Source organism: Lissotriton vulgaris, chromosome 8, assembly GCF_964263255.1.
Source record: "Lissotriton vulgaris chromosome 8, aLisVul1.2, whole genome shotgun sequence".
NCBI lineage: Eukaryota > Metazoa > Chordata > Amphibia > Caudata > Salamandridae > Lissotriton > Lissotriton vulgaris.
The window spans coordinates 976,666,754-976,682,654 of NC_141696.1; positions in this window are offsets into that span (position 1 = coordinate 976,666,754).

The following is a 15,901-nucleotide window of genomic DNA, read 5'->3' on the forward strand; positions in this document are numbered from 1 at the left end:
GTGACATCGAAGCAACTCAGGGACCAAAACCATGAACGTACACTCATGTATGAAAATCTTACTATTGATGCTTGACTGAGGCCAAGGAGATCAGAGTGCATGTGTCTCATGCTCGATCGATTGAGCTAGCCGGATCGGGCAACAAAAAGTATAAAATAGTTATGTAAATAGTTATTTAATAAAATGTTTTACCCTGTTACTTTGCTGGTGTGTTGTATATATTTATAATATTGGCATAGGGTTTGTCATTATTTTGGGTGGGGTGGGTGGCGGAGCCGAGCTGTCTTGCAGCCATCATGGTGTGGAGCTCAGTTCATCTCACTAGTTTCGTATTTCTCATGAGGGGTTGTTGTTAATGTTTCTATTTTAGCGAGGTCAAAAAGAGATCCCATTAGTGGCCTACTGATTTTGCTCGATTCCTTTTGTTTTTTTTAACGATTTTTCACTATCTGCAAAGACTAAACAGAGTATTGCGACTCTGTGCTTGTTTGTAAATAGAGAATGAACCAAAGAGAACCAATTCTAAAACAGTAAATGCTTGGATAACAATCAATCAAATGGAGAGAGAAGCAGGCACGACGGATAACAACGGGAGCAAAGGCCTGCGTTAACTACCCTTCACTATCTGCAAAGAGAGAGTACTCCTAGGAGAAAAGAGGGGGGGGCAGCGTTCAAAGCACATCAGCGTGCATAAACACGAAAATGTTTTTACCTATCACGTACTTGACATTTGACAGCTTTTGATATTTGCTATTAAAAAACCATTGAAATTCACTGAAAAAACCATAGGTTATAGACCATATATAGTTAGGGATTAGCATTTACAAAACATTAATTTACTCGCACAAAACCATAGAAATTCGCATATATAGTTAGTTGCAATAACTATATATCGCGCACCCGCAATCCACTGCTGATGATGTCACATATTACATCATTCATGACATGGTCAGTGACATCACTGATGACAACACTGATGACATCTCAAATGACATCACTGATGACATCACTGATGACATGTCAAATGACATCACTGATGACATCACTGATGACATGTCAAATGACATCACTGATGACATCACTGATGACATCTTAAATGACATCACTGATGACATCACTGATGACATCATTCATGTGATAATACGATGAAGCTCTTCAGACTCTAATTTAACCTTAGATCCACTCAGTGTAAACAGACACTCACAGACTGTCACTCATCCATGGAGTTACTCACACACCTAGTCAGTCATGCAAAGAATCAATCACACCTCCATTTCCTCAACTATACAGTTATACACACCTTACTTATTCAAACATATACTAACACATATTTACTCTCTTATACAATCCCTGATACAAGTTCACAATGATCCACACAGCCACTCACACATTCACTGGCTCTTATGCACATTTATTTATATATGTCAACTCTCACATGTACTGTGTTTTACATATGTACTTACTTTGACATGGTAGCACTGAGATATCCATTCACTCACCAATACACTCATGCACACAGTTAACCGCCCATACAGCTGTTTCCACGTGCACTTTTGAACCCATACATCTAGTGAGTCAACTGCTCACACATCTATGCACAGAGTCATACACCTCCCAGCCACCCACACACAAACTCAGTCTCCCATACAAATACTTGGGCAACCAATCAATAACCCATATAGTTACTCATATAGCTACTGATCAACACATGCAGCAGTTTACAGAACAACAGACATAATGATGCACAAATTAAGACAGTTTAGTCACCAACTCATGCTCTCAGTGAGACACATTTATTCACTCACTCATACAGTCAGTCATGCACCTACTAAATCCTTCATCCAGACACTTATACATCCACTCATTCTTCAATATGTTAGACATATTTTAACTTTACAGAAATATACAGTCACTGGATGTTGTCATCAGTGATGTCACTGACCATGTCATGAATGATGTAATATGTGACATCATCAGCAGTGGATTGCGGGTGCGCGATATATAGTTATTGCAACTAACTATATATGCGAATTTCTATGGTTTTGTGCGAGTAAATTAAGGTTTTGTAAATGCTAATCCCTAACTATATATGGTCTATAACCTATGGTTTTTTCAGTGAATATATATCTATATATATATTCACTGAAAAAACCATAGGTTTTACACAGGTTATAGTTAGGAAGTAGCATTTAAAAAACCTATGAAATTCACTGAAAAAACCATAGGTTTGACACCAGTTATAGTTAGCTGGAAATTTTACTGACATAAAACCAATGAAATTCCACGTTATAGTTAGTTGGACTCACTATAACTTGCGCGTGTAATGCACTGCTGATGACATCACATATTACATCACTCATGACATGGTCAGTGACATCACTCATGACATCACTGATGACACCATCCTTGTGAGAAAGTGACAGATATCATTTCAATGTAATGTAACCCTTGAAACACATATTCAAAAATAGAAACTAACATTTTCAAAAAAATGGAGATACCTATACCAGTTACAACAACCAATTCAGTAATTCCAACATTTATATACACATCCACTAATTCACTAACAGTTCTATATAGTTACTCGTATATATACTTACTGATTATATATAGTGATACAGCTATACATCCTGTTATATACCGACAGACATCCAAAAATAAATCACACACATATTCACACTTGGAAATAAACTAATAGACATCCATTTATTTACATATACAGATATACACACACTACCACCTTACTTCTAAGTAAACTTTCACTTACTTACTCTTAAACAATCACTTATAGAAACACATACTTATTTAAACAGGAACTCCTTCAATCTCTCACTGTCACATATACTCAGTTATATATATCAATACTTACATAAACTAGATTAAAACATATGTGGTTACTAATAAACACACTAGTGAGGCAGGTATTCACTCACTAACACACACATATACACACTCAGCCATCCATACAGTCCTGCACATCCATTAAGACACTTATTTAAACATTTATTTTTCCATCGACCTCTACATATACATATATAAAACATATTTATTTTTTAAAAAGACACACATTCACTGGATAGTGTCATCAGTGATGTCATGAGTGATGTAATATGTGATGTCATCAGCAGTGCATTACACGCGCAAGTTATAGTGAGTCCAACTAACTATAACGTGGAATTTCATTGGTTTTATGTCAGTAAAATTTCCAGCTAACTATAACTGGTGTCAAACCTATGGTTTTTTCAGTGAATTTCATAGGTTTTTTAAATGCTACTTCCTAACTATAACCTGTGTAAAACCTATGGTTTTTTCAGTGAATTTCTTAGGTTTTTTGAATGCTAGTTCCTAAGTATGAAATCACGTTCGTAACTAGATAGTGTCACCGCCTACACGTCCTAAGAAGCGCATGTAAAGTCATGTGACTTGAAAACAACACTTGCAATTGGTTCTTAGTAGTTTCTGTTCTGGAATTTACAAGAAGCACTCCACCCACTTTCCTCACAATCTTTTCTACTCTGAAGAGACAACAACGTCGAGCATCTTCCGGAAAACTTTGCTGAAATGGCTGCCCTTCCGCATTCATCTTCCGAATCTGAAGGAAATGAGCGACCACCGTTAAGAAGAAAAAAGGAATCTTTCATTTGGCAATTTTTTACTTATCCTGAAGATCAAAAGAAAGTGAATGCGCCAAAAGTAACCTGCATGATATGCAATTCGGAGCTCTCAAGGGGAAATCCAAATAAAAAATATTCCTTTTCTATAAACACCATGCAGCGGCATGTTAAACAAAGGCATCCTGAGCATTATGCAAAAGCATCGACAAGAGCCCTGGCCATGCTATTACCATCAGAGGTGGCCAGCACATCTTCTGGTGGACGACCTGTATCTCCATCGAGTGCTGAGATGGACTTGAGACCATATCTTGCGAAGGTGCATATGAAATGCAACGAGTGTGGAGAAATTCTTTTGTATGGAGAGCAGAGCCTCGTTCTTATTAAACTCAAAATTGAAAGTCACAAATGACCCAAGAAAAGATAAATTTCTTCACTTCATTTTCATAGTATTACATACTGAAAAATGTAGTAGCAACTTTAAGAAATCGAAAGCATCATAACACTTCTTTCCAAAAAAAAAAAGTTCTTTTCAGAACTAACTCTTTCTACCAAAACGTGCTCCAAGAGCATATTATGAGATGTGTTTTCGCCGCTTTATTTTAGTGCGAGACCGGGTGCGCGCACCCTCCTATCGCGTACAGGACCTGACACTTGCATGTGAAGTCATGTGACTTCTAAACAACACTTCTAATTGGTTCTTGGTAGTTTCTATTCTGGAATTTACACGCAGCACTCCACCCACTTCCATCACTTTCTTTTCTACTCTCAAGAGAGAACAACGTCGAACATCTTCCCGAAGACTTCGCTGCAATGGCTACCGTTCCGCATTCATCTTCCGAATCTGAAAGAAATGAGCGACCACCTTTGACAAGAAAAACGGAGGCCACGCTATTACCATCAGAAGTAATCAGCACATCTTCCGGTGGACGACCTGTATCTCCATCGAGTGCTGAAATGGACTTGAGACCATATCTTGCGAACGTGCACATGAAATGCACGAACTGTGGAGAACTTCTTGTATACGGAGAGCAAAGCTATACTCTAATTAAACACACAATTGAGAGTCATAAATGCTCCAAGAAAAGTTAAATTTCTTCACTTTATTTGGATAGTATGACATACTGAAAAATGTCGTAGGAACTTTAAGAAATCAAAAGCATCATAACACTTGTTTCCAAAAAAAAAAAAAAGTTCTTTTCAGAACTAACTCTTTCCACCAAAACATGCTCCAAGAGCATATTATGAGATGTTTTTTCGCCGCTTTATTTTAGTGCGAGACCGGGTGCGCGCACCCTCCTATCGCGTACAGGACCTGACACTTGCATGTGAAGTCATGTGACTTCAAAACAACACTTCTAATTGGTTCTTGGTAGTTTCTATTCTGGAATTTACACGCAGCACTCCACCCACTTCCATCACTTTCTTTTCTACTCTCAAGAGAAAACAACGTCGAACATCTTCCCGAAGACTTCGCTGCAATGGCTACCGTTCCGCATTCATCTTCCGAATCTGAAGGAAATGAGCAACCACCTTTGACAAGAAAAACGGAGGCCACGCTATTACCATCAGAAGTAATCAGCACATTTTCCGGTGGACGACCTGTATCTCCATCGAGTGCTGAAATGGACTTGAAACCATGTCTGGCGAACGTGCACATGAAATGCAACAACTGTGGAGAACTTCTTGTATACGGAGTGCAAAACTTTACTCTAATTAAACACAAAATTGAGAGTCATAAATGCTCCAAGAAAAGTTAAATTTCTTCACTTTATTTGGATAGTATGACATACTGAAAAATGTCGTAGCAACTTTAAGAAATCAAAAGCATCATAACACTTGTTTCCAAAAAAAAAAAAAAGTTCTTTTCAGAACTAACTCTTTCTACCAAAACGAGCTCCAAGAGCATATTATGAGATGTTTTTTCGCCGCTTTCTTATAGTGCGCGACCGGGTGCGCGCACCCACCTATCGCGTACAGGCGTCGAGACACGCATGTGCAGTCATGTGACTTTAAAACAACACTTCCAATTGGTTCTTACTAGTTTCTATTCTGCAATTTACACGGAACACTCCACCCACTTCCCTATAAAACCAGTTTATCGAAAAACTTTTAAAGCCTCCTCTTATGAAATATTCGACATCAATTACATAGCAGAGTACTAAATAGCACTATATACACTCCGTCCCTTAATTATAAGAGACTTATTGCTATGTAAAAGCAACTTTTGTTTTCACGCGATAATGTGAAATGCTGAGCCTGTTACACATTTTGCTTTCACATATATGTTACTATTCTCCTTCGAGCACTAACACCGTAGAAAATACCACCAATAGCGGTGAAATTTTTTACACCGAGAACGGGCGATTTGTATCGCTTAGAGCCCTTACAATTATAAAGTTTTATTTCCTAAGTCTCTGATCTCCAACTGTGCAACGTGGCTCCCCTGTGTGTCGTAATAAGGTCCATAAACAAAAACTACAGGGCCAGCATTATAAACATGCACAGAACCACAAAACGACAAGAGCCACCATGTTGATATATATCCTTAATATAATAAACCTCTGAGAATAAATACATATTTCCGTGGCACCCCATAACACAAATGTGGCGTCCTCTGACTCTGCTCCATTACCAAACACCCTAACTCCCCGCCCCCCTCACTTTTCACTAAACTCCGCACTCCACCCCACCCGGACCCCCTATTACAAACCCCCAACCTACCCTCCCTGCCCAAACCCACCATGAACCTCAAACCACCCCTAGAAAACTTATAAGACACAGGATTACTAAAACTCAAAGAATACGCAACAGGCAGATAATGTAAATAGTACATAAAGGCACATATTTTTTCCATAATACTATTTAAAAACATGTTCTATTTTTTTATAAATCTATCATGCATCTGACCCTATAGAACTGCTTTCAAAACGTGAACTATAAACCTCTACTTTTCATTTTCAAACCATACACTTTCATCTGACCCTCTAGAACTGCTTTCAAAACGTGAACTATAAACCTCTACTTTTCATTTTCAAACCATACACTTTCAATTACATTATTTTTTTTTTCACAATTCATGTAATGTTATACACCTTTTCTAAAATACACCAGTCCCTGTTATTTATAAGGATTTATTTTCAGTCTTCATCAGTGACACTTTCTTGACATATAATGGAAATCACTGTAACTTTTTAAACGACAATGCTAACGCGGTAAAAATAACCCTTCATTTGCTTTCCTTTAAGAATGCAGACTATGTACCCCACGCATGCGTTTCTTGATCTTTGTATTTGGCAGCGAATACCGACCTTGAATCGGAAGACATGAACAAGACCGCCATTGTCACATTTAAAACTGAACGTTGCATCTGCTCACACACATATCTTTCACTAAGCTAACATTCACAGAAAACAGCATTGATGTAAAAAAAAAATTGACCTTGCTTTACAACTCCCTCAAATCACTCCCTTATTTTTTAACGCATCCTCCAGTTCAAAAAAAGCTACTTTTTTGATAACTACTAAGCAATATATAAGTGACTAGACTCCTAGAAAATGTATCAAGTCATTCTGCTCCTCTCCACTGCTTAGCCGGCGACCTAATTCTGTGGAGTTGCTATACAACCAGCGGTGCTGCGCCGTTTCCTTTACCATCTTGGGAAATTCAAAATGGATGTCCCTCCTGCCTTCGCAAACGAGCCGGGCCACTTAGAACTATTTCGACAGAGAATGCTTCTGTACTACGGCACCTTACCACTCTCAACTTTGAATACTTCATATCGATTATCATTTCGATATTCGTATTTCACCTGTGTGCAGCCTGTATTTCATTGCCTGAGCTGTGATTTCACGTGGGCCCTGGATTTATGTCTCTGCAATTTGGTACCTCCTGAACCGAATTACAATCACCTCATGAATCCGTTACTTGATCATGAACAGCTTTGTTACAACGGAGGGTTTATGGCCTTTGCAGCGATACAAGGAGTTCTGGGTCATTGGAATATATTCGCAGCGGCGCAAGATTTCCTAACAGAGAGCTACATCGAAAACCCACCGAGCTGCCCTATGATGGTAAAAGACGCTCCAATAATGACAGATCATGAATGCTCCTTTCATCTTCTCAATTGGATTGCTGACATGTTTTCAGATGATAACAGTGATTTCATGTTAGAGGCACTTGCTGCATACTTTGCCTACACAATGGACGGTTAACTCTTTCCTAACAGCGAGCTACATCGAAAACCCACCGACCTACCCTAGGCTCCGATTATAACAGATCATCAGTACTGCTTTACTCTTTTCCATTGGATAGCTGACATACTTTCAAATGATAAAACTGATTTCCTGTTACAAGCAGAAGCTACCTATTTTGCCTAAACAATGCTTCAATAACTCTCATACAAGCCATTGACGTCCTCATTTCCTTTTGGTTTTCTATATTCTTCACGTTCTTTTCCATATTTTCTTTTGAAGAACAGACCTATTGGCTTTACTAACAGTGGACATTATGATTTCATGTTGTTTGACAGCTGATTCATAAAGTAATGATGTATAACCACTTGCATTTTCATATATCGTTCCTAAACTGAAAGGCCAGAGACCTTCTTCCATTTATTAAAATATAATATACTTCCTTATAAGAGTGTACAATGTTTTTTTCCAACTATATTCATTTTTCTTCAACTATAGCGTTTGTATTCCATGTACTACTGACAATACCAATTACTGTGTTTTTTGCAATTTCTGTACTCAGATTACATAATGATTTGCCTTTAAAACAGTACATTTCTAAATAAACATTTCAAATATTTACGGTTTCTATTTTAATCCATAATCTCAACTGAAATGATTTCATATTGAAAAACTATTCATGGGTTCCACATAACCTTAACTGTAGACACTGAGGACCTTATTTATAAAGACCTTCCGCCGCCAGTGCCTCGTTTTTTAAAATGGGAAAAAGTGACGCACCGGTGGCGCAAGGCCTTCATAAATAAAGTCCTGAATGTTTTCTTTTCTCGACCTCACTTACTGATACTAGAACCTGCAAGCCAATTACGGCCCGTGAACTCTTTCTTAGTAGGTCGCGCACCGTAAAGACAGTTATACCACTGTTAACATTTTTTTTTTACTGTTACTAAGCACCGACACAGTTCCGCTTCACTCAGAGTTAATCACTGCTCCCTCGCTTCTACAGGCCAGACGCTATGTCGTATTTCTCTCCTTATCACCCTTTCATCTCCACAATAACAAACAGTTCTCCGCCTGCCACCAGAGAACAGACTCAGATGCAGAGGCACCAAAGAGTGAACCCATCACCAACTGCCATCTCCGGCTGTTTCCATGGTTACACCTCATTCTACACCTTGCTGAAGGCACAGGTCAAAAGTTCATGTCTTAACGTTCTACAACAAACTAAGAACAATACATTCCCTCCAGAAACACCTGCCAATACACAGCTCTGTTACATGTCTTGTTTTTTCTCACCCAATAGTACTTTTCGTTTAACATAAACATTAACATGGAACGTACTGTTCAATCTCCACTTGTTACAATCAACCAATCATTTTTATTTTTTAAACCACACCCAGCCTCTTCCTTTTTCTTTATTTAGAATTTCAACTTCTAACTACCATTCCACTTCCAGAACCGATCGGAGGACGACTACAAATCCCTTGAAAATGAAGGTCTGGCTAATAGGACACAGTTATATTCACTGGAGTGAAAAATATGCAGTAAGCAGACGAATTTGCAACCTCGGCTTACCAAATGTACACATAACATGGATTGCCAAAAGAGGATTGAAATGTCACCAATTGATTCCATTGGTGAAAACTTTTATGCATCTCCCAGAACCAGACCTTATAATTGTGCACTGTGGTGGGAACGATCTAGGCACAATCACTGGGGTAGGTCTGGAAATGCTTCTAAAAGACACCTTTCGACAATTGATGACACTTTTTCCTCGATCTGCCTTGGTATATTCCAATATATGCCAAAGACAGAAATGGAATTGGTCCAATCAACATTGTGCACAATTTGAGAAAGCAAGGAGACATGTAAATAAATCTGTTTCTGCGTTCCTCAGAGATTATAGCATGGGTTCTATTTACCACAACAACTTGCGATACCACATGCAAGACGTCTATAGGAGAGACGGTGTTCATTTCACGAATGAGGGAAACAGAATCTTCCTCTGCAACATCAGGCTCTGCATCGGTGCTTACTTATAAATGCAGAAAAAACTCAATTAACACAAGGGCTCTTTTCAGAGCCACCTTATATCTAAGCACTCAAACTTCTGATTTATCTCCATTTTCACACTCTTGTGAATAGGTGTGCGCGACCGGGTGCGCGCACCCCGTTATTTTTTTCCCCGAAAAAAAATATATCTTTTCGCATTTAAGGGCCTTACTACACACCCCGAGAAAACCTACGCAGCAAGACAATCTCTACCTTCTCCCCTTTCCATGTTTCAACGCTTTGAAATGAACAATATATTTACTCGCAGTGACAAAATGGCGGACAAAACTTCCTGATTTCCTTCGAATCGAACGTTAACAGACGTCACGCAGCAAAAAAAATTCCGCTTATGCGCAGCCGCTTGGGTGCGCGCACGTGTGCGCGCCTATAGATATATAATTGACTTTAACTTTAATTTTCTCAACAACTACTGAACGGATTTACACCATTCCAAAAAAAACGTAATCTGAGAACAGGACTCTACAGTTTTGGCAAATTTCTTATAAATCCATTCAGCCGTTCGACCTGTAGCCGAGTCTAAAGGTCCTATGGAAAATAACATGGAGAAAACACGTTTTGGGACCCCCCTTATATCTCAGCCCCCACTTGACCAATCCCCCCCAAACTTTCAGGGAAGGAGCGCAGCGGACCGAGCCATCTTCTTTGAGAAATTCGCAAAGACTCATCCACCAGGGCCAAAGTTATTCCAAATAGAATGTTGAGGATTTCCTATGGAAACTAGGTCCTAACTATAACTACCTACTGGCGACCGCCGGTAGGTAATATATATATATATACACACACACACACACACACACACACATACACACACTAGCTCCTTCGCCATGCACAGTTTGCTCATAAATACCTTTTCAACAAATTTTACATTGATATTATCAATGATGTCATAGAGGATGTCATGAGTGATTTAATATGCCGGGTAATTAGCAGTGCATGGTGAGGGCATGAGTTATAGTTACCTTAGGGCACAAGTTATAGTTATTGAGATAACTATAACTGATTAAAACTGATTAATTTCTGTGGTTTTGTGTGTGGACATTCTGACATTCTGAAGCTAACTATAACTTACCTGTAACCTTTGTTTTTGTGTAGTAAATTGCTAGGGATTTTTTAATTCTATTTCCTCACCAGAACCTCCCTGTACACTTAGATTTTTTCTTGAATTTCTAGGATTTGTAATGCTATTTCCTAAATTTACAGTCATTGTAACCTTTGTTTTTTTCTGTGAATTTCTTGTTTTTTTTAACATAAAGTAATATTTAATTACCATATGTTAATCCAACTGCCACTCCACACAGACTTAGGTTGTGCGCGGCAGGGTGTTGGCCACGCCCTGGCCGTGCAGCTGACCCCCAGCATGCAACCATCCCCATGGCATGCACTGCCTTCAGCTGTGCATGGTGGGGGGTTGGTAACAGGGCCTGGCCTGCGGTCGATGGCCAGGCACAGTGTGGGGTTGGCTGCATGCAGAGGGACTTCGCTGGGTTAATATCAACCACCCTTCTTGGAGTTACCTTTGGGTACCTTCTTGGATACTCTGGTGCTGACTCAGTGATCTGCCTCCTCAGCCAGCTTCCTGGGATCGGTAAGCTTGCTAACTACCAGGATGTTAGCATTTGCTCCCTCAGATTCAGGTTGTACAGCCCAACAAAATCACCCACTTTGCTGCCCCTCATCCAAACCATCAGTACCATGCTGACATATCTGAGCAGTATGTCTAGGACTGGTCTGAAGGTTTGTGGCTGTCCCTGAATCTCTGACAGTACTTCTCAGAGGTCAGCCCTATTTTGGAAAGCTGAATGGCTTTCAAGGGGGTATACTTGATTTGGTCATCTATCTCAAGTGTAAGGATTGGGTCCCTCTTCACTGTGGGCATGTACTTCCACAAGCTGCCCCCCCAGTACTCCTCTCAGAGCTATCCATATGCAGACAGCTGATTATCAATATCATCTCCCACCACGTAAGGGGTCACCAGCTCCTTGGATATGTGGACCCTGGCCTCTCCAGTGGACACTGGTGGTATGCTGCCACCATTGTTGTTGGACTCTGGGATCTGACTGGATTTCAATTCCAGCTTCTTCAGTTTCATCTCACGTGCCAGGAAATGTTTTTTCTCATTCAATGCACTTTCTGCCTTAGCCCCCCCTCTCCTTTGCCTCCAGCTTCATCTTGGCCAGCTGAAGTCTGAGCTCCCTCTCTGCCTTCCTGTCTTCCAACACCTCTGGGGGCAGGACCCTGGCATACATGCTGATCCCTGCTCCATCCTTGCTATCTGCTGTGATTGAGTTGGGTTTTTTGCAGCTGAGGACCCTGACCGGGTCCACTATCCCTCATCATCTGATAGTGCTCCTCTCTCCTCATTGACATCACCATCATCATTTCCTGATGTGGATCACCACCTCTGCACCTCCTCAAAAGACTATGGAGTTACCTGGCGATCAAGTTTGGAAGCCCTTGTGTCTTCTTTCAGCCCCCTCTGTTTACAGAGCTTCAGAAGTTCAACACCATTGAGGGTATCACAGTAGTATAGGTCCATCTCCATGGTCCAAAACGGATTTTAGGGCACTTAAATTCGCAAAAGCAAGAAAACAGTCACTGGAGAACTAGAAATAATTTAAAAAGAGGTCAACCCTGTTGTCATATTATTTATATGGGATTTTTGTGTAACACAAATCCCTGAAAGGTACTGCACAAACCCAAGTCCTGATTCCACTGTCCCCCAATGTGAGAAATCAGGTTGTTGGTTGACTGGGGCGTGACCCCTGGTCAAGCAACAGCCACAACTTCTGGCAGGTTGAACCACAAAAGTCACTAAATGAACCTGTACTTATCCCTCTGATAGCTTGGCTTGACACAAAAGCAGTCAGGCTTAACATAGAGGCAATGTGTAAAGTATTTATGCAGGATGTAAACAGTAATAAAGTGAAAGCTCAAGAACAATCCTACACTAATTTAGAAAAATTGGGCCCGATTCACAGAATGAACTTACTACTTTTGGCATTCACAGAATGCACTTACTACTTTTGGTATTCACAGAATGAACTTACTTATTTCGGTATTCACAGAAGTTAGGACTACTAACTTTAGGACTCCTAAATGCCTTCTGTGAATACCGAAAGTCTTAAAATTAGGATTTTTCTCCATTTAGTAGTAGTAAAGTTAGGAGTCCTAACTTTACTACTACTAAATTGAGAAAAATCGTAATTTTAGGACTTTCGGTATTCACAGAAAGCATTTAGGAGTCCTAAAGTTAGTCGTCCTAACTTTACTACTACTAAATTGAGAAAAATCATGGAAGTGAACGGAAGAGTGGGTCTTATTGTTATCCCTAGTCCCTTCTTTGAAGATCAGATAAGTTTCTAGAGGTTTCTCTTCGAAGTACTTAAAAATGCCCGACTCCCCTGCCATGGCTTCAAGCTGGTTGCAGTGACAGTGTGGGGGGTGTGAGGTCCTTTGTGTGAAAGCAGAGCACAGCCTATTTAGTTGCAAGTGGTGCTGGTCCCAGCTCTGCCCACCTCCATACCTGCCAACAGATGGCCCACTCAGACCCATCTATTCCTCTATTTTGTGACTGTCTGGGAGGAATTTACAAAGTCTAACTGGCAGTTAAACCCAGTCATGTAGCCCCAGACAGACTGCAGGCACGAAATGGCTTAAAGTAGGAAAATACCAACTTTCTAAACGTCCAAAGAAACAGGGGCCTGATCCATTCAGGCCGAATTGTGGGGAGGGAACACCAAAACTGTATACCCCACATAGCCATCAATTTGTATTAACACAACATCCACATGAATCCTGTGTGTTTGAGAATTAATCTTGTAGTTATTTTATTCAGTTATTTTCATCAAAAGTATTTGATTTTTTCTTAATCTTTTCATCTGCAATACATATAACAATTGACACTATATACAACATATAATTCAATTAACAAAACATAATACAACATAAGCAAATAAACATTAAAGAAAAATGTAAAAACATTTTTATAGACTATTTCTTAAACAAAATCCAGAATCCCATGTAAGTCGTGAGAATATGCAATGTTCAAATTGTTTTCATCTCACAACACCTAATGTATTCCCCCGCTGGGGATAAAAATATGTCTTTATGATTCCCTCTCTCTTTCGGCTTGGCCAATCATTTCTTCTCTCTGTCACTTTTTGCATTGTTCAATATCCACAGATAGTGTGCTTGTTTTATATGGAGGGGAGGGTCTCAAAACTCTTCCAAAGGATTTTCCCCAACGCATATCGACCTCTATCGTACACAGGGATGCATTAGCTTTAGTTTATGAGGTTATTTATTCTACCCACATAGCACAGATGTTCTCTTGCATCAGTGAAAAAGATACATGTCTCTGTGTTTTCATAGTGCTGTATATATAATATCATGCAAATTGTGCTGGTGTTGCATGCATGATTTCCAACACGATGAGAACATCTGTGCTATGTGGGTGGAATTAAATAACCTCTGTATTTTACAAAATATATGGGACTCTGTATGATCACTCAGGAGGCATTGCATCAAACAAGTTAGCATGCCTCTCACTAATGCATTTGAAAACACATTTTGATCCCAAAAATGTTTTTAAATTCAATAATTTTTATTTTGCTGTCCAGAAAACTTGTTGTGCCCTGATGAAGACCTCGCTATGAAAGCGAATGCATCCCCGTCTACCATAGGGGTCAAAACGCATTGGCAGAAATCCTGGGGAAAGAGTTTGAGATCCTCTTATCAATAGGCGCACACCAGCATTCATTGTTTTACGATTATTCCATTTTTCCCTGCACCGTCTGCCTGCCATAAGTCTCTTAGGCCATAGGTGCACAACAGCAATAATATTTAAAGGATAATTTTCCCTATGTACCACCTGCCTACTATAGGTCTCTCTTAGGACATAGACACACATCAACATTCATTTTTAAGGAATATTTCATTTTCCCCTGCAAACCCTGCCTGCCATAGATATACATCAGCATTATTTTTTGAAGGATTATTCAACAGGTGTCTCATAGTCCAAAAAAAGGCAAATAAAGTATAAACTTTTAAATCTGTACGTCGTTTTTGAAATATTATGTTATGGTTTTGTTTGGAACAGATATAGTATTGTTAATTATTTTGGATAACTTCACTAAAATATATTGTCTCTATGATTAATTTAAACAGTAAAAAAGCCACATTCCACTGAATGCATTTCTTATTTGCTTATTTTTAGGTGCCCTAGAATGTCACCCACAGTACTACCGGACAGAAAGCTGGAACAAAGTGCCACCACACCACCTGAGTCCTCCTAAACGCCAACTGACAGAGCTTGAAGTTGGCCCCAAGAAAGGTGTTCCTGCCAAGAAAGTGGCCAGTGAGGAGGGGAAGATGCAAATTGCTACCACTGGTATGCTGCCCTTCACCTTTTTCAGGAAATGTGGTGTGCCTGCGCCACTGTCCTCCGGGCAGCAAGCTGGGATCAGCACTCCTGCATCAACAATGGCATCATGCCAACCTAATCCCAAGCCGATGTCTCTCAGTGAGGCAATGGAAAGGGTAAATTTGCCTTCAAGGGATTTATTCACAATATATTTTGTTTGATTAAGGTTATTTCTGAAAAGGATCAATCACTTATCCTTATAATGAATCCATCAACAATTTTGTAATTCAACACGAGCAATATATCAACATATAACATGTAGACATGAAGACAAAGACACAAGGTGTATACGAAAAATATGATTTTATCAAATAGCTTAATCAAAGAAATCAGCTACATGTACAGATCAGTAAGTGAATAAAATTAGGGCTGTAGGTACACATATAAGTAAATTATCAAGTGACACAACAGAACCTAAATAAGACACCTATCCCAAAACATATTGAACCAAACAAAAGAAAGGGATAAAGTGTGAAGTCGACGTTTCGGTTTCTCTGACGTTAGTTTGCTGAAACCATCCTCAGGACTGTTATTGAATTATGGTCTGTAAAGAGATTGTAATCTGTATCATAGGATTGACTGCATCCCGTTGATAGCTTGTC